Source organism: Martes martes (assembly GCF_963455335.1).
Source record: "Martes martes genome assembly, chromosome: 1".
NCBI lineage: Eukaryota > Metazoa > Chordata > Mammalia > Carnivora > Mustelidae > Martes > Martes martes.
The window spans coordinates 140,866,257-140,876,338 of NC_137888.1; positions in this window are offsets into that span (position 1 = coordinate 140,866,257).

Sequence of the window (10,082 nt, forward strand, 5' to 3'; positions counted from 1 at the left end):
GAGGCCTACCCACATTATGGAGGGTAATCTGTTTTACTCAAAGTCTACTGATTAAAATGATAATCTCATCTAAAAATACCTTCCCAGAAATTCTAAAATAATGTTTGACCAAATATCTGGGTCTCGTGGCTTGGCCAAGTTGACACAAAATTAATCACCTCAAAGTGTTTCTGTGAGATTCATCCAAAAGATGGCTGGTTTCCCAGGGGCTCTGTTCCCTCTCCTCTGCTTTTTCTCCATAGTACAGGGGTCTGGGGTGTTGGATCTGACTCTCCCACCTTAACAGGAAAGGCCAGGTTTTGTAAAGTTTAATGCTTATGTAATCTGAGGGGCCTTCTTTAAGAAAAAGAAGAAAAACATATAAAAGTATGTCCATATTTTATCTCAGACATTGCTGGTAGAAGGAGAGAAACATATAAACACTTTGGAAATTAGCTAGGCAGTTTTTTATAAAAGTAGCCATTCATCTACCCTGTGACAAAGCGTTTCCAAAGGAAGTAAAAACTTATGTCCATAAAGAGACTAAACAAGTGTTTTATAGCAGTATTATTTAAAATAGACCCAAACTGGAAAAAATAAAATAAAATAAAAAAATAAAATAAAATAGACCCAAACTGGAAACAACCCAAACCTCTATCAAGGCGAATGGATTAAAAACAACAACCGTACAATCCCACAATGGAATACTACCCAGCAATGGAGAGGAATGGATTAATGATGCACACAAAACCTGGCGAAATCTGAAGAACACGCTGAGTTAAAATTCCATACCAAAAAAAAAAAAAAAAAAAAAAAAAAAGTATAGTGTATCATTTCACTTATATGAGGTTCTAGAACGGGTAAGAATACTGTACCAGAAGCAGAAAAGTAGTTTGCCTATGGCTCCGGAAGAAGGCGACTGACCACAAAGACAGCACAGGGAACTTTCTGGAATGATGGAAAGGTCCTAAATCTTGACTACCAAGGAGGAGACTCTTGTCCAGATTTGTCAAACTCAGGAAACTGTATGTTTTAGATTGATGCATTTTTATGCAAATTATCCCCAAAGAAAGTTAATTTAAACAAGTTATAAAATAAAGTATAAATGTGGATAATTACTAGAATTAATTAAGACATTTCAGCAAATTAACATTTTTAAGATGAAAAATAGAAATATCTCCAAATCTAGAAAAATATCATATTTTTATTACTATCTTTATATCTGACAATACCTCTATAATACATTTTCCTTGTGTTTTTGACTATCTACTCTTTTAACACCTCCTCATATGGCAAAGGTCTTGTAATCTCTCTAGAGGAACTTGAGAAAGTTATTTCAATATTTCCTATGGCGAGAGTACATGAAATTTGCTTTTCTATTCTCAATAATTTAAAGGTGCTCCTTTCAGCTTCTCGGTGTGCTGTTGGTCATGCCATATCTGTCAGTTCTTATGCAGTTTTTCCAGAGAAGGTGCTTCTTCCTCGGGAGCAGCCTTGGGTGTCTATAGACAGCTGATGTCCTTCAACATGGCACCCAAAGACCACTCAGCAGCTGGCTCAGCTCAGTCAAGTCTTCACTGGACCCTGCTCTTGCACTCCTCAAACCTGCATGGATGATCCTGGAGGTGGACAACCATGAAACCTGAGTCCCAGTAGTCCCTATTGGAAAGCATCTTCTTCGGTTGCTTCTCTTTGGAGTGAAGGAAGAGTCCAGTTGCTTGATACTTGTGTAAGATGCAAGATGTCAGGGTGGCTAAGAGGATGTACAGCTTGAGCAGCCCCAGGACCACTTCCAGGGCATAGAAGTCACCCTCAGACTGGGGTATTGCTCAGTGTCCTGGCACTGGATGGAGCTACAGCTTCCTGTCCACACCCTCGGAGAGCACCATCCTAAGCCTTGGAATGGGTCCTACTGGAGGAGGCTTCAAAAGCTTAAGTACCATTAGCATTTACATAATACCTTTGTGATCTTGTTCCTGCTAACCTCAGTTTCTTCATTTGAAAAATGAGAATGATGATGATAATAATAATAACACCTGACTGAAAGGATTGTTGAAAATTAAATGTATGTAAATTGCTTAACAGGTCCACAGTAAATGCCCACTGAACGTTGGTGCTTAGATGACCACACAGCTTCCAAATCTATGGTTTCCAATTGATCTCCATCTTGAGCCTCCAACCCATGTATTTAACATATGTACAAAGTGGAGAGCTCCACATGAAAGTCCAACAGACATTTTGAGGTCAACACATCAGAAATAAAATGCTTGGTCATCCCTCTAGAACTTTCCACTTTCTGTCATTTCTTCTTTGTTCAATGACAACATAGTTTTCAAGCAGTCCAAGACAGACACCTGAGGAATCACTTTAGATCAGTGCTGTGCATTAGAATTGTAACACAAGCCACAAATGTGAGAAACATGTGTAATTTTAAAATTTCTAGTGGCCACATTAAAATGGTAAAAAGAACCAGGTGAAATTAATTTTAATAATACATTTTACATAACCCAATATACCCCTAAATTATCATTTCAACATGTAATCAATGTACAAAGTTATTAATGAGATAGTTTATATGGACTTTCATACCAAGTCTTCAAAGTTAGGTGTGTGTATTTTATACTTAGAGCACATCTCAAGTTCTATTAGCCATGTCTGAGTTATTCATCTGTCACACATGGCTAGTGGTCACTGTATCAGACAGCAGAGCTGTAGACTCTTTCCAACTTGACCTTCTACCCAACACATTCCATTAATCACCCATTATCATTGATGTTAGCTCCTTGTTGCCTTCATAGTCTTAACTTCTTTTTTATCTGTCATAGATAAGGTTTTTGGTCCTCTGAACTGATGCTGACTTATAACCAATTTCCTGTTCTCACCAATACCGCCCTTCCAGCCTCTCTCTCTCCTCTACTGTTGGATCCTCTCCTATTTAGAACACATCCAGGATAAAGTGCTAAGACCTTAGTGTATCACACAGAATCTGCTATATAAGCCAGGAGACATCCCCATGGTTCTGTCTCCTTCTGCTCTCTAACACACGCCTCCTTCTATCATCATGGAACATTTGAAATTCTCTCAACAAATACTTACTGATCAAAGAAAATTCCTTAACCTCATTGGGTGTCACATTTACATACATATGTGCATACATCTCCCTGTCCCTTTCATGACAGGGCTCTGGCTCCTTTGCCTTCAGAGCTCAATTTGTACAACATTATCCTCTAACCAAGTCATTCTCCCCACCTCATTTATCAGGATGCCTGGCCCCATGTTCCTATGCTTCTCTCTTAATAGAACCATTAAGATGTTCATTACACTGTTCTCTGCTTGCTGAGTTTCTCATTTCTTTAATGTTTCTTACACTTTACTATATTGAGTAAAGACAATATATTATTTAAATTCTTCATTTAAATTTCTGTCCCAGGACTTGGCATAAGGCCCAGCATATCATGGGTCCTCAATAAATAATTTTTGAGCCTATAAGTGTGACCCAAAACAACCCTGAGTCCTATTTAGTTTGTTTTTTTTTATCAATAAAACCTAATGTTCGTATTTTAAAATATGAAATAAGTCTTTTCCCCCCACTGTTTAGCAAAAAGGATACTTCTCATCCTCATTTGAGAAGATTAACTAGAAAATTATAGGAGAGCTTTTAAAATGTTTTCAGAAACATACTGTACCAGAAAGGTAACTCAGAAAAAGGTAAACAAGCATTTACCTAAGAAAATCTGACAATAGTATATTTATGTGGGAGTATTCATGGCTCCCAAGGATTCTAGCCAAGAAAAATACTAGCTTGTGTTCTTGTCCCAGATCTTGTTATTTTAGTAAAAAGTTTTACTTTTAGGCAACCTACGGAATGGGAGAAGATATTCACAAATGACACTACAGACAAAGGGCTGATATCCAAGATCTATCAAGAACTCCTCAAACTCACCACTCAAAAAACAGATAATCACGTCAAAAAATGGGGAGAAGACATGAACAGATACTTATCCGAAGAAGACATACAAATGGCTAACAGACACATGAAAAAATGTTCATCATCATTAGTTATCAGGGAGATTCAACTCAAAGCCACATTGAGATACCACCTTACACCAGTTAGAATGGCCAAAATTAATCAGATAGTAAACATGTGTTGGAGAGGATATGGAGAAAGGGGAACCCTCTTACACTGTTGGTGGGAATGCAAGTTGGTGCAGTCGCTTTGGAAAACAGTGTGGAGATTTCTCAAAAAATTAAAAACAGAGCTACCCTATGACCCTGCAATTGCACTACTGAGTGTTTACCCCAAAGAGACAGATGTAGTGAAAAGAAGGGCCATATGTACCCCAGTGTTCATAGCAGCAATGGCCACAATCGCCAAACTGTGGAAAGAGCCAAGATGCTCTTCAACAGACGAATGGATAAAGGAGACATGGCCCATATATATAGTGGAATATTATGCTTCCATCAGAAAGGATGAATACCCAACTCTTGTATCAACATGGACGGGATTGGAAGAGATTATGCTGAGTGAAATAAATCTAGCAGAGAGACACAATTATCATATGGTTTCACTTACTTGCAGAGCATAAGGAATAACATGGACATTGGGAGCTAGAGAGAAGTGAGTTGGGGGAAATCGGAGGAGAAGACAAACCATGAGAAACTGTGGACTCTGAGAAACAAACTGAAGGTTTTGGAGGGGAGGTAGTGGGGCGTTGGGCGAGCCTGGTGGTGGATATTAAGGTGGGCACGTATTGCATGGAGCACTGGGTGAGGTGCATAAACAATGAATCTTGGAACACTGAAAAAATAAAATTAAATTTTAAAAAAAGTTTTACTTTTAAATCAGTTTTGTATCATGTTCCATGAACAACAATGTAAGCAGGTGTGCTTCTCTTTTAGCCAACTGATTTATACAAAGTCTGACCCATTAAAAAATCATACAGAGGTATTTTTCATTTTATGAAAAGATTCACCTTACCATGTCTCTCCATTTAGGGCTCACTATATGTTTAATGTGATTTGCTTTATTAAAATATGTATATGCATAAAAATTTTCAGAAGTAATAACATTTTAAATTATTTCAATATTTAAAAATGCTTTCCAAAAATGCTAGACTCTTGTAACAATTTCACATAATTTTCTGAAGTTGGGAAGGCAGTAATAATGATCTAAACCATGACGACAATAAGAACAATACTAAATAACTTTAACAAATAAAGGTAGTGATGATTGCTAATGCTTATTGACCTTTTACTATACGCCAGATACTATTGTTTTTTTTTATTTAATTTAATTTTATTTTTTTCAGTGTTCCAAAATTCATTGTTTATGCACCACACCCAGTGCTCCATGCAATGCATCCCTGCAATAATATTCACCACCAGTCTCACCCATCCCCCACCTCTCTCCCCTCCAAAACCCTCAGTTTGTTTCTCAGAGTCCACAGTTTCTCATGGTTTGTCTTCCCCTCCGATTTCCCCCAACTCACTTCTCTCTAGTTCCCAATGTCCATGTTATTCCTTATGCTCTGCAAGTAAGTGAAACCATATGATAATTGTCTCTCTCTGCTTAATTTATTTCACTCAGCGTAATCTCTTCCAGTCCTGTCCATGTTGATACAAAAGTTGGGTATTCATCCTTTCTGATGGAGGCATAATACTCCATGGTTTATATGGACCACATCTTCCTTATCCATTCATCTGTTGAAGGGCATTTTGGTTCCCCAAGTATTATTCTTAATGTTTTTTATATAATGACCTCTTTAATCCTCCCAATGACTGTATGGGGAGTTTATTGCTGATGTCCCCATTTAACAAGTGAGAAACTGAGTCCCACTCGAATGAATTGCTTTCAGTTTCTCATTGTGTGTGGATTGAATAGTATCTTTAAAACAACATGTCTAGGTTCCAACCCTTGGCACCTATGAACAGACCTTATATGAAACTAGTCTCTGCAGCCATGACTAGGTTAATGATCCTAGGATGAAATAATCCAGGATTTAAGATGGGCCCTAAAGCCAATGACTGGGATCTTTATAAAGGGAAAAAAAGAGATTTGAGACACAGAGACATGGGAAAGAAGCCCATGTGAAGACAGGGGCAGAGTTTGGAGTTTTATGCTGCCATAGCCAAGGAAGGCCAACAACCATCAGAAGCTAGAATTTGCAAAGAGGGATTCTTCCCTACTGCATTGGAAAATCATGGCTCTGCTGACAACCTAATTTTGGACTTCTGGCCCTCAGGATTATGATATCCTGAATTTCTGATGTTTTAAGTCACCCTGTTGTGATAATTTAGTATGGCAGCCCTAAGAAATTAATACAGTGACCATGTACCTTTCTGTTGTAGATTTTTATATGTGCTTTTCCCTCTGTCCAGAATGCAGGAAAAAAACAAAGAAAGTTCCTGTATCAGTGAACTCTTACCATAATCATGCTGCTTAACAATCACAAAATCTCAGTGATATCCAAAGATAAGCCTCTCTTTCTCATACATGCATGAGTTGGCTTTGCTGGCCTTACCTAGGCTTATTCATCCATTGGCAGGTTGCCTAGGGGTCAGCTGATAAAAATCCAATTGGTTGGGCAGCTCTGTTTCAACCTGTGGGTCCAGGACACTTGGTTCTTTATGCTGGATTGGGTTCAGGTCATTTCCATATGCCACTCACCTTCTTTAGACCATTACCCTAGTTGGGGTGATTTTTCTTACTTAAGAAAGGGTGAGTGGAACTGTGTGGTGCCTCCCTAGACCCAGGCCCTGAACTGTCACCTTGTCATTTCTGCTCATATTCCCTTGGTCAGTGCAAGTCACACAGAATTGAGCGGAAGGGATATACACTCCATTTATAAGGGAAGAAATGGGTGAAGAGAAGAAGAAAATATTTTTGGCCAATATTTAAACTGTTACAGACACTTTGGTGTTTTGTCTCACTCCCCCATCCCCATGTCTACCATCTTCTACTTGCACTTCAAGGAGCAGTCTAGATATCACTACCTCCAGGAGACCTTCCCAGCAATCCAAATCTAAGGTAGGTACTTCTCCTACCTTATACTTTCCCCTTTATATTGCTATGACACTGGATATAATTCATATATCATTTTTTGCCTCTCAGATAGACTGCAAGCTTTCAGAGGTCAAGACTCAAGCCTTTCTACTTCATTGGTTTCCTAGAGTCTTGTCCAAAATCCACATCAATGCTGAATGGAAAACACATTCTTGAGCTGTTCATCTATAGCTTTCTTCCTAGTGTTACAAAATATCCACAGAGAATGAGGGCTTGGGCAATGCTTTCAGCAGTTTTCTCATAGGTGGCTCAGAAAAATGTCTTGTCTCTGCTAGAACAGGTGACCTGAGAGATCCCCTAATTGAACTCTCTCACTTCAGAAATGGGAATTTGGAGCCCAGAGAGATGACATGATTCTCTGCAGGTTATCCAACTAGAGAAGGGACAAAGCTTGCTGTATCTAAGTAACACCTTTACTTAGCAGCCTTACTATGTGTTCTCACCCATTTCCATCATGATCAGGTGGTGGATCAAAGTCAGAAAGTAAAACTCTCACAACTTACTAAATGAAGACGAAATAATAAGAATAATGTGGTAGATAATGTTGGTGACAGTTATTCCTTAATCTGGAGGAGGGGAAGGATTCTTTTTGAATTTTACTATCCTTTTAGACTACCACATATGTCATTCAGAGTCCTAAGAGGAAACAGGGTTCTTCTCAGATGGCTTGAGTGGATTTTACAGAGGTGCGAGTAGAGTTAAGGGAAAACCATCAGAGACCAGCAGTGATGGGGAGCCATTACCTCCCATGATAGCTTTATTTCATTAATGGTCTCAATTAATTTGCCCTATAACATTCTCTGTGTGATAGTTAATTTTATGTGTCAACTTTACTGGGCCATAGGGTACCCAGGCTTTATTCTGGGTGTGTCTGTGAGGATGTTTTGGGATAAGATTAACATTTGAATCCATAAACTAAGTAAAGCAGATTGTCCTCCCTAATGTGGGTGGCCCTCATCTAATCAGTTGAACTCCTGAATTGAACAAAAAGGTCAATCCTCCCTTGAATTTCAGGGAACTCCTCCTGCCTGATTGCTTGAGCTGGAACATTGTTCTTTCCCTGGCTTCTGACCCAAACTGAATTATTGGCTCTTTCTGGGTCTCAAGTCTGCCAGCTTTTGGACATAGCCTGATGAATTTCCTGGTTCTTGGACGTTTAGACTGGGACTGGAACTGCACCATTGGCTCTCTTGTGTTTCCAGCTAGCATACTGCAGATACTGGGATTTCTCAGCTTTCATAATCACACGAGCCAATTCTTTATAATGAATGTGTTAAATACATAAGTATGTATCTCTTATTACTTCTCTGGAGAATAAGACTAATACACCCTGACCCTTTTGCCTCCCTCTCACAAAAACCTGATTACATTGGGCCTACTCAGATAATCCAAGATAGTCTCCCCCAGGGTCCTTAATTTTATCATAGCTGTAGAGTTCCTTTTGTTATATAAGGTAACATATTCACAGGTTTTGGGAATTAGGATGTGGACATATGTGGGGGTGGGGGGGGACATTGTTTTGTCTATCATAGGCTCTCACTGGTCCTGAGTGGATCATTTCTTCATCTCTAAATGAACTAAAATCTGTGGTTAGAATGATGAGGTGCTCTGACTGGCCCTCTCTGAGACATATGTTCACCTTTACTTTGAGGGTAGTAAGGAAAGTAGCCCCAGCCATACCATGTAGACTGAAAATGGAGACAGTTTGGTTCTCTACAGGAAACTCAGATGCTATATCCATATTAAGGGGAACTGAATGCTGGGCAGACAGCAATGAAAGTTCCTCTACAACTGCCAATCCCAAGGTGCTCTCAAGATGCCTATGACTATTGAATGGAGAAAGTTCTGGCTTTGAAGTTAACATAATCCTGCTTTAAGTGTTAGCTTACCACTTCAGAGATGTTTGACCTTGAGTGAGTTATTGAATGTCTTTAAGCCTTAGTTTTCTCCCTGCTAAAAATAGAGATAAAAATATCTTCCTTGGTTAGCTAGCATGTTGACTGAAGGAAATCAAGTATATAAAGTGTCTAGAAAATGAGTGGCCCATACCTGGCATTCAATAAATGTAAGTTCCTTCTCCTTTCCATTTCTTTTCTATGACATTCTGAGTCTAAAAATCCCACAAAGTAGATTTACAGAACACAATTCCTGGGAACTCTGTTGAACTGAGGCCATGGTGATTTCCCACCTGGCTCATAATGTGACAATTTGTAGACGGGGACTTCTAGTGGATGCATTTGAGAAACCAAAATTAAAATGCAAAGAGTTCATACTTCAAACTTCTGACTGACAAGAACGGATTAAAGGTAACAGTTGGCACCATTAGCTTCTAGAATATGAGATTAATTTAGGAGAATAGAATATAAAGAGCAAAACGAATATCAGAAAATGGGAGAGACAGTCTAGGACATTTTCAATACAAGACTTTCTGAGAGCAGGGCATAGAGTTCTGTGATCCCTGAAAGTCCCTTCCCATCCTACAGGGCCACTGTTATCAAAGTCTGTTACTCAAGTCCTTGAAATAAATGGCCTGGCCACTTTCCAACAGGGCTGATAATTTACAAAACAAATGTTTTGTAAATATACAGCCTTCTGCAAAGGTTAAGTAATAATATTAGGGAAGAACTGTCCTAAATTTTTTGCTACTTTTCATCACTATTTATGCATAATTGTAATTAAAACATCAGAAAGGAGAAAGAGTTAATAACCAAAGCAGACTCAGCATGTCGATAAAAAACGTGGGAATGGAAAGCAATGTATAGTGTGATAAACACATGGGGGTAAGGACTGAATATTATTTATCTTTGGATTTTGAAAGAGCTGGCAGAAGGAGTTACCAGGATATGATTGTTCATTCTTGACAAGTGATCAAGAACAGGTGAGAGTCTACATGTTTCTCCATAAGACTCAAGCACTCACCAGGCCTTATTTCCTGGGTGTATCTGACCTAGAAAGCAGAGCAAGGTCAGGATGGTCAATACTTGCTTAGAAGATGGCCTTGGAACTTGGTGGTATTGCAATATTGGTGACCCAATAGTGT